This window comes from Trachypithecus francoisi, unplaced genomic scaffold (genome assembly GCF_009764315.1).
Source record: "Trachypithecus francoisi isolate TF-2019V2 unplaced genomic scaffold, Tfra_2.0 Lachesis_group21, whole genome shotgun sequence".
Classification (NCBI taxonomy): Eukaryota; Metazoa; Chordata; class Mammalia; order Primates; family Cercopithecidae; genus Trachypithecus; species Trachypithecus francoisi.
Window position 1 is genome coordinate 39,663,041 of NW_022681467.1, and position 14,353 is coordinate 39,677,393.

The 14,353-nt window shown below is 47.6% G+C and overlaps 1 protein-coding gene across 3 annotated transcripts in view; it reads left to right on the forward strand.

Moving 5' to 3' along the window:
* TOX2 (TOX high mobility group box family member 2) overlaps positions 1-14,353 on the forward strand; it is a 319,378-nt gene that overhangs the window by 261,626 nt on the left and 43,399 nt on the right. The window lies entirely within an intron of this gene.

Here is a 14,353-nt window from a genome sequence, read left to right on the forward strand (position 1 = left end):
ATGGTTTTTGCAAAGGTTTACAACTCGGTCATAAAAATTCACTCCCTGTTAAAACTCAGGCCAGTGATAAGCTAACACGCGGGCTGGTTTTCCGTGAACAGGATCACGTTTGTTGACGAGATAAGATTCATGGTTTTCCCTACAAGAAAAGTCGGAAAGGAACAAAACATGTTCTTCTCCATGTCCCAGTTTTCTTTGGAACCAGGGATGCTGTCTCTTTTGAGAACTGTTTGCTCTGCGGTTTGGGATGTGTTCACACTGGGAGAGGAGGGGGCACAGATATTCACTGAGAACCTGCTCTGCAGAGTCTTGGTGCCATTCCCTCCTCCCAGCACCCTTTAAGGTAGGAACCGTTGGGGCACCTATTTTTCAGATGCAGAAACTGAGGCTTAAAGAAGCCACGGGATCGGGCTGAGGTAACATCTCTTTTATTTTTTATTTTTTTATTTTTAGTAGAGACAGGATTTCACCATGTTGCCCAAGCTGGTCTTGAACTCCTGAGCTCATGCAAGCCGCTTGCCTCAGCCTCCCAAAGTGCCAGGATTACAGGCGTGAGCCACCACACCTGGCCTGAGGCAGCATCTTAAACCATGGTGTTTCCCACCTGTGTTCTTTAGCACCGGTGTTCCCAACTTCGGCACCACTGACATTTTGGGTAGGATACTTCTCTGTTATTGGGGGAGTCCTGTGCCTTGTAGGATGTCTAGCAGCATTCCTGGCCTCTACTCGCTATTCCTGGCCTCTAGTAGCACTACCGTAGTCAAAATCAAAATGGCAAATGTCTCTAGACATTGCCAAACATCCCCTGGGAGCAAAATCACCCCTGGTTTAGAGCCTCCGCATGCTGTTCGCTCTGCTGAGAAGCCTATTCCACCTTGTCCACCCAGTGAACTCCTGTTCTTGTACAAGGACCCAATTCAGAAGTCATCTTCTCACATAGGCTGCCTGGATGCTCTAGGCCGGAACTAGGGTGAGGCAGGTGAGACTCGTGCCTCAACCATAAAATTTATGGGTGTGTCCAAAAACTCAGTCATCAAGATAAAAATAGTGTTTTAATGAAATATTTTGAAAAGGCAAAATTAACACAGAAAACCATGATGAACAGCATATCAGAAATGTAAATTAAGGTGGGATCAGTCTGAATTCATGGCAATATGTGGTGGTGCATTTACCAGCGGCGGTAAATGCCCCTGGATGGCCTGAAGGCTGAGCCCGGGCCTTGTGTCTTTCTCTGGCCCCAGCATCTAGCAAAGGGCCTGGTTAGCAGGTGGCCTTCAATGTCTGTTTGTTAATTACTAATGAATGGGAGAAGGGAATTACTTGCCCAGGGTCACATAGCCAAAGAAAGGATAGAGCTGGAACTTGAACCTGGGCCTCTGACTCTAAGCCCAGTGCTCCCTGCACCTGCCTGGCTGAGTATGAGTATGGGGTGAACCTTTGTTGTTTGCTGAGTAGTGACCTAAGCTGCAGAAGATTGAAAGATGCCCTGGGGTGCTCACTGTCTAGGAGTGGCGGGCAGGGAACAGCGGCCGTGATTTCAGCTTGGCGTCAACCCGACTTTCCTTGTGGCTGTTATTTCAGCTTCATCCACCTCTGTGCCAGGCAAGAGATGACGTGGGCAGCTCAGTGACATGTGGAGCGTCCCCAAGAATGTCACAATGGCCAGTCCCTTGCAGCACTGCTCATGCCCACGGGGCCAGATACCTCACCTTGGCCTTTGGAGGTCAAGAACCACACCTTATTTGACTTTGTATCCTCTCAGTGAACTTTTCCTAAACGAGTGGGTGAATTATTTAGAACTGTCATGTAACATTTATTTAGCAGTTACTATGGAACTGGCACCTACTTAAACCTTTTCTATTTATAATCTCACTTAATCCTTGACCCTGAGAAGGTACTGTTATTGTTGCCATTTTACAGATGAGAAAACAGAGGCACAGAGGGGTAAATGACTTGGCTACACAGTTATCAAAATGATGGTGCTAGGAATTGAACCCAAGCAGCTCGACTCCCCAGCCTGGGCTCTCCATATCTAGCCTATGTAGCCTTCCAAAGTGAATGAGTAAATGAGCAAGGCAGTGAGTGGGACAAAATGGAGACCCACTTTATCTGCCCAGCTCTGAGTTGAGCCATTCGTATTCATAAATAATCTCAAAATGAAGTGTGAGGCACTTGCAGCTTGGAACAAGAAATGGAAGAAGTGCTGAGCTCAGAGGACAGTCCCGGCACCGAAGGCTTCCTGGAGGTGGTAGCCTTGGGAGCCAGAGGACAGTGGGAAAGCCCGAGAGGAAGAAATTTCCTATTTGCGTGGACCTCCCTGTTCAGACCTGATCACTACCCCTTCCGCTGAAATTCATAAAACAATTTGTGATATTTTATGGTCGCTCAGCTGCCCTCTGGTACCCACCCTTTCCACCCCCTGCTGGGCTCCTAATCAGAGCACTCGAGGCTGAGGGCAAGGGCCAGGTGTTTAACTTCCACGCCAGGCAGGATGCCAAGCCTAACAGGGTATGAACTCTGAGAGCTGCTCCTGAGTCATGAGGGAGAATTCAGGGAAAATCACAGTGACATTCGTCAGCTGCAGCTTCGATATTACTGGGTGTAATGGCTCTTTCCTTTGAGTGCATATTCAGGACCATGTTTGGGAAAATGAGCTTTTAATGTACCGTCGGCATTGCTGAGAAGCCATCTTTGGCTCGGCAGAATGTCTGGAGCACATAAAACTTGAGATTTATTGGAGTCATTTTCCCCCTGCTCTGGCTGGATAATAAAAAGTCAGTCTCATGAGCTCTTTTTCTCTCATCTTGTGGCTTTGTCCATTTAGAACTCGGAGTCTTTATAAAAGGCAGCAAGACAAATACAGCTCATCTAAATATTAAAGCTGTAGGAGAGAGTATCAGGGCACTATGGAAGACTGGAGGCTGGGAGCGTTTCCAGGACAAGTGTGTCCCGTCAGAGATTTAAGCTCAGCAGCTGGGTTGGGCTGGGGCCCGGGCTGTGTTGGTGGCAGCTGCTTGCCCAAGCAGTAGCACTTAACTGGGAGTCTGGGGTCCTGGGTCCCTGTTCTACCCCAGTGCGTGACCGTGGGTGAATTACTCTGTCTCTCTCAGAGCCTCAGGTGAGATGGAGCTGATGCCGTCTGCTCCACAGAGTGACTGTGAGGATTAAACGTGCCAATGAAGATTTCTGATGCTTTGCTTCATGTGTGGGATGTAGCAGGTGTCTAAAAAGGTTTGTTGACTGACTGACCGACCGACTGAAGAATGAATGAATGAATGAAAAATAAATGCCTCTGTAAACACCTCAAACTAGAATGCTACACCATTTTTGGAGACTAGGTCACATGGGGACCCTATAGCCTCTTCTGTCTTACGCTGCAGTCTCCTTCATCTCTTCTAGCCCTCCCATCGACTTTAAGGGAGATGGAATCCTGCTCATTTACAGAGGTGTTCCCAAGACCCAAAGGGCAGGGGGCTTGTCCCAAGACACACAGCTAGAAAGTGATGGAGACAGGATGGGACCCTGATTCCCCTGACCCAAATTGCTTTATGTCCTCAAAACAAAAACATCCCTCACCCTATTCTTGGCCCAGGCTTCTAAGCTGGGATGGTGGGCAAAGGTGGGACCCTTGCCCCTGTCTCCCCATCAAGTGTGGGTGTTGGTCAAAGCTGTCAGCCGAGACAGGGTTAGGAGGGCAAAAATGTTGGCTCAATGGCTCTGTCTCCAAACCCCTGGTAGCAAGGAAAAAGGGAAGGAATGTCAGGTGAGAAGTAAGAACCTGTCATGGGGTGTGTGTGTTGGGTGGAGCTGAGGGACTGGGATGCTGGAGCCCTGAAGAATCTTTAACTAACCAACTAAGCATGGTTAGTTCTTCCTGTCACCCCGGAAACTGATAACAAGACCGCGAATCAGGAAGTCTGGGTTTAACTTCCTGTCTCTGCCACCACTAAGATATTGTGGGAGGCAAGTCACTTTCCTTCCGGCCTCACCTTCTTCACCTGTTGAATGGACAAAACCCAAATCACCCCAGGGCGTTGTGGAAAGGCTCAAGGGAGAGGGGGCCTCTAAAGCATTTCATGAATGAGCTCCTGAAGAGATTCAAGTCCCTAGAGGGTGTGGATCACAGCTGGCTCCAGAGAGCCACCAGGTTAGGAGGTAGAGCTCCAAGGTCAGGCAGCATCAGCTGCACATGTAACCAGCTGTGTGACCTCAGCCAAGCTGCTTAACCTCTCTGTGCCACAGTTTCCTCCCAGGGTTGTTGTGAAGAGTAAATGAGACATTAGAGATGCTATTGGAAGCCGCGCTAGAGGGAGGTCTGCTTCGTCCTACAGGCAGCACTGCAGTGTGGATTAGGCCACAGAGTTGCTGGCATTTGTTCCCCAGTGTGAAGTGTGAATCAGCCGTAGGTCACAGGCCAGGAGTAGGTGGAGCTCCTGTATAACTTCCTATGTAAGATGGCCCCCCAGAGGAGGGAGAGCATTAGGACAAATACCTAATGCATGTGGGGCTCAAAACCTAGATGACGGGTTGATGGGGGCAGCAAACCACCACGGCACCTGTATACCTATGTAACAAACCTGCACGTTCTGCACATGTATCCCAGAACTTAAAGTAAAATTAAAAAAAAAAAAAAAAAAAAGATGGCCCCTCTTGGCTAAGGTCAGTTCTTGAGAAAGGGGCAGGTGTGTGCCTTTGGCAGCCACTCTCTCAGCAGGGGATCCAGCAAGACAGACTACTGCTGAGCTGCTTCTGGAAATGTGATCCTAAGGCCAGCAGCAGCAGCATTGTCTGGGGACCTGTTAGAGATGCAGATTCTCAGGCTCCTCCGTAGACCTGGTGACTGGGAGACTTGGCCCAGCAGCCCATGCCTAACCACACCTTCGGGGTCTAATAATGCCAGCCCAGAACTACTGGGCTGTGGTCATCCTCCGTGGAGCCCTGAGTTCTCAATTGCTTTAGGACACATGGGACGTGTTTGTGTTTCTGTTTGCCTTGAGGGTTTCATCACACTCTTGATGGTTGCAGACTTTTTCCTCCAGAGAATCTCGAGGACCAACACCTCTGCCTGTGGTTCCTGGTTCCTTCCTACCCTGTACGCCTCCCATTGTCACAGGCCTTGAAGCAGACCCTCTGGCAGGATGACAGTCCCGGCCTGTGATCAGAAAGACTCCAGGTTTTCCTGAATTGCATGATGCCTCATCCTGAGGTGCTGCTTTATGGGCAATTGTGCACCAAGGGCCTAAGTAGAACCGGGAACAAAATGCAACAAGGAAAAGAAAGAGGGCCTAGGGCAGGGGAGGTATCAGGGACATCTGTGTGACCAGAACACAAGATTCTTCCCACTGCTTGTGGGGGAGAGGGGTATGCATATTCTAGGGAAGGGATGGATCCGCGAAGCCCATTCTTCGAGATCATAGGAGGACAGAGTGTGATCAAGTGAACAAAGAGACTCAAACTAGACATTTGTAGCACTGGTAGCAACTGGCCCAGAAGAACTGGACCTTGGTCAGAAGCACAGGGTAACAGCAAATTATGGAGCTGTAAACCGAGATTCTGAGACCGAAGGATCAGCCTGAGATAGTTGCTACCCCATCCCACAGGACTCCTCTTCTCCTTTGGGAACCCCAGACCTGAGGCCCCTGTCCCTGTGCACACAAGACCCCCAACCACTCCCTTTTTGTCTGCCTTGTGAACCTGACACCTTCTTACCTTCCGCTTCTGTGTCCCTGCTCTGAGAAGCAGATTAACTCTAGCCAGTACATTGGCTGTGCCCTCCTGCATGCTTCCACTAGGTTGACCTTTTTTTTTTTTCCAGACAGAGTCTCGCTCTGTTGCCCAGGCTGGAGTGCAGTGGTGCAGTCATGGCTCACTGCAGCCTCTACCTTCCTGACTCAAGCAATCCTCTCGCCTCAGCCCCCTGAGTACCTGGGATCACAGACACATACCCCCATGTCTGGCTAATTTTTTTTATTTTTTTGTTTTTTAGAGATGGGGTTTCCCTGTGTTGCCCAGGCTTGTCTTGTACTCCTGGCCTCAGGTGATCCTCCCCCTTTGGCCTCCCAAATTGTTGGGATTATAGGTGTGAGCCACCACGCCCAGCCTAAGTGACCTTGATCACACTAAACCAGAACTATACTTTCCCATAACCCACTGCAAAATGAATTCCAGATGTGGTAGGGAGCAGGCTCACTTTGCCCTCAGCATGTGGTGGAAGGCCAGCCACCCACACACGCATCCACAGCACAAGTGAGCAGTGGCCGGCCGATGATGCTGGAGACAAAACTGTCCTTCGGGAACAGCCCCTTAACTGGGACTCTCCCTGTCTTCTGTGTGCCCATGGCCCTGCTGAGACGGAGTCAGCACATTGCCAGAATTAATGTCACTGGCCTTGGACTTGGAGAGACCTGGATTTAAATGAGTTTCTCCAGCCACATGCGTGTTCAGCAAGTTACCCAGGCCCTGTGAACTTTAGTGTTTTTTTTGTGTGTGTAAAATAGATGTGTTAATCATCCTTACCTTGTGAGTTGCTTTGAAAATTAGATGCTGTCATAGTTATAAAGTACTCAGCATGGGCGCCATGGCAATGCTATTATTTGTCTCTAAGCACTTTATGTGTGAGCTGTCTCTGTTTTCTTCCCTGCCAACCGCATGGAGGGCTCTGTATCCTTTCTGGTTCCCTCAGGAAGTCCACCTTCTCAAGCACGGGTGAACTGGCAGTGGATGCCCACGTGGTCTCACAGGGGTACCCGGCACAAACAGTTTACTCATTTCTGCATTTCCCTGCCTTATGCCACATTCACCGTAGGCCTGTGAGTGTATCCCTGCCCTGTGGCATGTTCCATGCCTGGGACTCCTCTCGATTGTGTCTGTCACACTGCGAGCCCCTCAGCCCTGGCATCTCCTCTCTACTTACCTCTGTCCCCATGAAACCAAGGCTCCTCCACGGGCAGGACCTGCTTCCTTAGAAATGAGCTTAGTGACCCCTGAGTGGGGTGTCCTTGGGGTCCACCCTCCACCCCAAGCAGGTCCTCAGTGTGTTCCTATCAAACAGGTAAAATTTTTCTCCCAAAGACAGATTCTAGTTGTACATTAGTTGGAGTCTACCAAGAAGCAGGCACCAGACAGGATTAGACATGTAAGAGGAGAGAGAGAGGGAAAGGGAGGTGGGGGGAGCTTCAGACCATGACGTAGGTCTGAAACCAGAGAGAAAAAGGATGGGAAGGAGGGAGGAAAGGAAAGAAAGAAGGAAGGAAGGAAGGAAGTGAGGTAGAAGGGAAAGATAGAGGAAGGAGACAGAAGGGAGGCACGGAAGGGATCCCAGCACTTTGGGAGGCCATCATGTACTTTCTAGCCATGGTTCTTGCACACGTCCACCCGCAGTTGCAGTGGAGAAGGGCGGTCCAGGAAGCGCTCACGAGCGCCCAGTCACCTGGGCCATGCGTGGATTCCTCCCTGCCCTGTTGAATCACCGCAGCCCTTCCTCCTCCTGCTCTGTGGGACCAGTTCCCCTGCCACGATGGTGACTCCTCACCTGCTAGTCCTTGGATGTTAGAAGTCCAAAGGACCATGGCAGTGGCCATCACTTGTAGTTCACTGGAACCATTGCTGTGTTCTCTGGCAAGAGTGCACCCCCTTTTGGGGTCCAGGTCCTCCAACCCGGCAGAGCCCAGAGCTGCAGAGTCAGGAAGCATGATATCCCCTAGGGGATCCTAGGGAGGGATAGTGAGCAGGGCCGCTCCTGTTTCCACCCCTGGACTCCTGGACTATGTATTATTCAGAACGCCATAGGGAGGTCCCTGATTTAATACAAGTGCCACATCCCGAAGGACAGCAGCCTGCCTTTTCCAAGCGGTGTCTCCAAGCTGAGGCTTCATCTGCACTTGAAGGAGGCCATTCCAGCATTTTTTGAGGCTGGTGGCTTCTGGATGGTGGGATATGTGATAGGGCCCGTGGCAAGGGCCCCATTCCCACACTGCTTTCACTGTCATGGTGGATGCTATGCTGTGTGGGGTTCCAGGCCTATGGACGAGGCCTTTGCTCAGCCTTACCTTCTAGGGAAGGTGTGCTTGGGGTAAGCGTGGACACCAAGGATGCCCCACTCAAGGGTCCCAGAGAGTAGTGCTGGCTGAGGCTCTGTAGACAGGAGACACAACCTCATGCCCAGAACATCTGTCCCCGAGGGGATGACTGCTGACCTGTCCATGATCGGAGGAGTCCAGTGTAGCCAACTTGCCACTGGGTGGCTGGTTGGTCTTGAGGGCTCAGAACTGGTCTCTGTTGCTGACCCGTTGGACATTCAGAGCAGCATCAGCTAGACTGGCCTTGCTAAATGGTGTTCATGCCACTGAGTTCACATAGATCCTTCATCTTTGTCACCCTGGCTACTCCATTCATGTGCCTAGTGCCAGTGCTGTGGTGGCCAGTGGTGAAGTGTGGCTACCATCAACAGCCTGAGCCATTTCATCTCCTTGACCGGTCAGTGCCTCTTCTGTGGCGAATGCTTTCGGATTGGCAAAATGCACGATTCAAAAGTCACACCCTAGGCTCACTCCCACACCTCCATGTGTATGCTGCCATCACAGATCAGCTTGTCTCCAAGACCACAGTTCTTTTGCCTCCAGTCTCCTGAGCAGATAGCCAGTTATGGGCCATTGCCGGTGAATCTGTAAACTACAGATCCTCATAATTGGAGAATTTCTGTATTTGTGAATTGATAAATATTATTTACTCATCGAAATCCATTTGTAACCCAAAATCAACACTCGCCATGCTTTCGTGGTCATTTGCAAACATGCACAGAGCAGCAGAAAATGTGAGTCATCCAGTGGGCACGTCCCCAGCAGAGGGCAAACAAAGGGACATTTTGCCTTCCAGTTTAGCCTTGGTACTGTAAACAAGTATCCTTTTTATGGTCTATTTAGTGCTATGTTTTTTGCATTTTTGTGCTTCTTTGTTCCCAATTTCACTGTTTAAAATGGCCCCCAAATGTAGTACTGAATTGTTCTGTCTAGTGTTCCTAAGTGCAAGAAGGCCGTAATGTGCCTTATGGAGAAAACAGATGTGTCAGATAAGCTTCATTCAGCCTTGAGTTATAGTGCTGAGTTCAATGTTAATGAGTTAACAATATATATTCAGTGAGGTGTCTTTGAACAGAAACACACATCAAACAAGGTTCCGTATTGATCGATTGATAAAAATATTGTGACCAGGGGCTCATGGGAACCCCATCCTGTATTTCCCCTAGGAGCAATGAGTATTCACTCATTCAGTGTTTGCGGTGACTTTATAGAGAATAACTATCGTGAATAGTGAGAGCTGACTGTATATTCTCACATCTCAGGCCACTTCTCCTTCCACACAAAGTACACGATTAGGTGCAGTGTCCACAGCTCATCACCGCCTCCCTGGAAGACTTCTCCTCTCTAGTCACTTTCAAGCCCCACTTCCATGCATGCTGCTGTGATAGAGCCACTGTCCACTTTTGGCTCATGCCTCTGTATGGACCCGACTCATCTGTAAATCATACTTGGGTCTTTCTTCTTCTTTTAGCTGGTTGCACACGACCCTCAATACAGCCATGGGTGTGAGCTGTGGGAGGGACCCTGGTACAGTTATGGCATGTGACGTGAGAGGCCGGGCTGTCCTCCCATTCCGTGTCCTCATGCTTCTGGTCCTGCTTGGGCTCTGTCCTGAATATGCCATTTCCATCTTAGGAGGGACTGCTGCTGGGGGCCTCTGATGTTATGATGAGTTGGTTTGTCCAACCGAACCCACCTCTTAATAGCCAACTCCAGATCCATGGCCCGTGGCCAAGTGTCCCATCTGCACCACAGCCTGGTAACACTCCAGGAGCTGTTTCCTAAAAGAAGTCTAATTATGTTCTATAAATGGTATGGCTGTACTCAGAATCCTGGGCACCTGTATTGTACTTCTGTTATAAGCTCTGAACGACATTTCATGCCATCACTGAGATGTCCAGTCAACACCCTAGGCTCTGTTGTATCCGATGGCCCACGTGGTAGGTCTCCTTGCATTGAAACCTGGACCACTGGGGAGCTCTGTCCTGTTCTGCTCCCCATGTCACCTAATACATGGGCTGGAGCATAGCCCTGGGTGTGGAATGTGAGCCTTCAGAACCTGAAGAAGACTCCTGGGCCCTGCACTTCCTTTTTTGTGGTAGGGAAGCAAGATGCAGACATTTGTCTTTGACTTTGACTGGACCCCTAAGAACTTCACAGAAACAGCAGGTCTCTGAATCTTCGTATGGTCTGATATTTATTTTTATTTGGCTGTCTCAAATTGTATAACTTTTTAGAATTTGAGATTTGGGAGGTTTACAGAAATGCCCTCAGATCTACAGAGAAGATACTTTTCAGTGGTTGTAACTCATTTTCCTTTTGTTTCATTGCGTGGAGCTGAACTTTATTTTCTAGTGCTGATATCGGTGACCAGTGATCCCTGCCTCCTCACCCAGTTTAATGGAAATGCAATTCACCGATGGCATGAAGTCAGTTTTCTTTAGCATCTTTTAAAAACCATCCTTAATTTTTCAGCTTACTCATAGTTTTTGTTGAGGTTTTCAAGTACCTATTTAGTATGTGTTGAGGTGAATAGATCATCTTTCTTCCTTGGTACAGTGAGGTGGGAAATTTCATTAATAGATTCCCCAGTATTAACGTGTTTGGCTTGATTATGGTGTGCGTGTATATGTACACTTCTAAAAATGCATGCATATACTACGTACATATATTTTTTAATATGAGACGGGATTTGATTTAGTGTTACTTAGGGTTTTTCTTTTACATTCCTGAGTTTTTTTCCACAGTCATGTGTCTTTACTTTTCCCAAATTCTGTGATAAAATGCATCCATGGCTGGCTTTTTATAAAATAGCTTTATCATACTTCTGTCTTGAGGTTCCACTGTCTTTATAAGATGACTATTACACTGAGATCTACTGAGTAATCTATTACACTGTGATCTATTGACTATTACACTGAGATCTCATACTTCTGTACTGAGGTTATACCATCTTCATAAGATGACTATTACATTGAAATCTATACGGTTATTACCATGGAGTTGTATATAGTATTACCTTATCTCTTTTGTGGTCTTCGTATCTATAATTACACCCTGATTCATAATGTTAAAGTCATATATTGGTAGTTTCTCCCTCTCTTTTCTGTTCATCTTTACCCAGGGTTTATCCATCTTATTGCTTTATCTACATTGTTTTATTCATTTTATTCAGAGGACTAAGCATCAGAGTTATGTTCCAATTCTATTACTTTTCTCTTTCTTAATGTTATCCTCCTTTATGTTTATTAATCCCTTCTTTCTGTAGATGTTTAAATTTTTTATTTTGAATCCTTTAATTCATTTACTTTTATTGTTTATTGTTTAATAATAAAAAGTTTATGGCTGTACATTTTTTTCTTAGTATGGCTTTGGCTGTATCCTATAAATTTTGAAATGAAGTATTCTTACATCTTTTACTTTCTTCCCAAATCATAGCTTTGTGGATTGGATTTAAAATAAAATGGCACATGTTCACTGTGAAAAAAAAAAAAATTATACCAACAAATAGAAGTAAAAATTGTTAAAACTGCACCATCCACAAATAATCATTATTAACCCAACCATTTACTAAGTATCTTTTCAGTCTTATCTTTGTGCATTGTATACAAAGACAATATATACAATATACAAAAATATGCAGTATACAAATATATACAATATACAAAAATATATACAAAATTTACATAAATGGGATCCAAACGTGATGCCTTTTCTTGTACTTTCCAGTGTGTTCTATTGGAGCAGTTCTAGGACCTGCCAATTTTCTGCACCAGTGTATCATGTGTATACTTCCACGTGCACAATTACAGGTCTTGCTCTTCCTTTTAGTGGCTAGATAACATTCCATCCTATGGGTGTTTCATAATGTACTTAACCTTCTGTTGATGGACATTTAGACTATTTCTGATCTTTTCTATTATAAACTCTTTTGGGATGGGCTGCTTGGGAGTGGTGAAAATGATTTTTTGAGGGTGGGATCTCAGGAGAGGGAGGGAGAGATGTTAAGGCAGACAGAGAAGTTTCCCTTGGATGCGTCGAGCCTCTGCCTGCCCCCAGGGGCGTTCTGGAGCATAAATTGCACCACATAGTTGATCCCATCATAGGGTAAAGGGGTAGCCTTGGCACCCTCATGTCCATTTGTCATTGGCCAGAGATTGGGGGATTGAGTGACCTCCTGGGGCTGCAGTACCTCTTGGCAAGGGGTGTCCTCTGAAGAAGCAGTCAGCTGAGAGCCTTCACCAACCGATGTTCCCAGCAGCTAGGGGACGGGGTGCTGCTCCAGCAAAGGGAGCCCAGGAAGGGAACAAGAACTTCTACTACATCAGTGGTTCTTAACAGGGGCAGCTTTGCCCCCCTGGAGACATTTGGCAGTGTCTGGAGACCTTTTTGATAGTCACAACTGGAGTTAGTTTAGTAGAGGCTAGGGATGCTGCTAAGCATCCTATAATGTACAGGACAGCACCCCCACCCCTTCCACCAAAAATTATCTGGCCTCATGTAGTGTTAATGCCAAAGCTGTGAGACCCTATACTACAAAAACAGTCAAGCATTTTTGCGGATTTATCCTTTCTATTTGTACATGTATCTCCTTTGGAATTTCAAAACTTCTTGAAACAGTCATGTGCGTTCAGTTTTCCAAAATTCTGTCCTCCCACCCTTTCTTGGCTTTTGTTTTAAGCCCTTCACTGAAGCTTCCCACTTCATGGTTTTTAATGACCTCCATGTTGCTGAATTCCAGGGTCAGTGCACAGCCCTTGACTTACTTGCCTGCTCATAAACCTTTGACATCACTGGCCACTTTCTCAGCCTTGCTCAACGCTTTCCTCACTTGGTTGCTGGGACGCACACTCTCCCGCTTCTCTCTGTTCCCTCTGTGTGAGTCTCCTGGGTTTACCTCTGAGCACTGAAGGGGCCCCAGGGCTCAGTCCTCTTTTTATCTATCACTGGTACTCCATGATCCCATCTAGTTTTGTGGTTTTAAATACTCTCTATGTCCTGAGAACTTTCAAATTTTTATCTCCAGCACCAAGTATCACTGTGGTTGTCTAACAGGCATCTGAAACGTACTGTCTCTAAATCCAATGTCCTAACACTTCCCCTGCACTGCTCCTCCACTGCCCTCCACCCCTTCCCATCTCACCAGAAAACAGCTCCATCCTCCCAGTTGCTCAGGCCACGCAGCTAGGGGTCATCATCCCAGACTATCTTTCCTCTCAGTGAGAGAGCTCTAGGTGAGGACCTGGTTTACAGCCTCCCAGTGCCTTCACATCTCTCTCAAAGTGAGAGCCGGTGACTTATAATGTTCACAAGACCCCACATAATCTGCATGCCACCACCCCCCCTCCCCCCGCCATTGCTTACTTGGCTCCAGCCCTGCCAGCCTCCTCACCAGTCCTTGAACATGCCAGGCACGAGCCTGCCTCGGGCTCTTTGCCATTCTGTTCCCTCTGCCTGAAACACTCTTCCGCAGACATCTGCAGAGTACATTCTCATACCTCTGTCTGTCTTAAAAAGTGACTCAGATGTCATTCTCAGGAGGCCTTTCTACCCACCCTTTCTAAAATTGCAACCCATCCCCCACCCAGCACCTCGAGCTCATCTTCCCTGCTCTGTTTTCCTCCCTGGCACTTACCACTGTCTAAAGCACGATATGTTTATTTGTGTGTCTGGTGTCACCTCTGTCTCCTTCATTGGAACGCCAGTGCCCTGAGAGCAGGGACTTGGTCTGTTTTGTTCACTGCTATATCCCCAGAACCAAAATCAGTGCCTGGTGCATAGGAGGCAGTCAACAATTATTTTTAAATAAAATTGGAATGAGTGGTGGGCCAGAAGACATGCACGTTTTGAAGCATATTGCCAAGTCATTTTGATTTGGATGACAGATGGTGGTGATCGTGGGAGCTCTAGTGGATCGAGGTCTTTTCTACTATTTCTCAGGCACTTTGCTGAGTGCTTCCTCATGCATTCTTTCTCATGAAACCTTCGAGGTAGACTCTATGGTCACCCCATTGTATGGATGAGGCAGCTGAGGGGTTGGAGCTGTGCAGTGTGTTCTGGAGAAGTGTTCAGACCAGGTGGGTCTGCCCAGCATCACTGCCCTTAATCCCTACACACCATCCAGCAAACGGGCGCATCAGCTGCACCCCCACTCATGGTGCCAGAGATACCAGAGTTGTCCTGCCCGTGTCAGCACTGAATTTTGTAGAACTTTTAAAAAATCTGAACTAATCCTATGTGCGAACAATGTTATTTTCCCCGCTCCCACCACATGT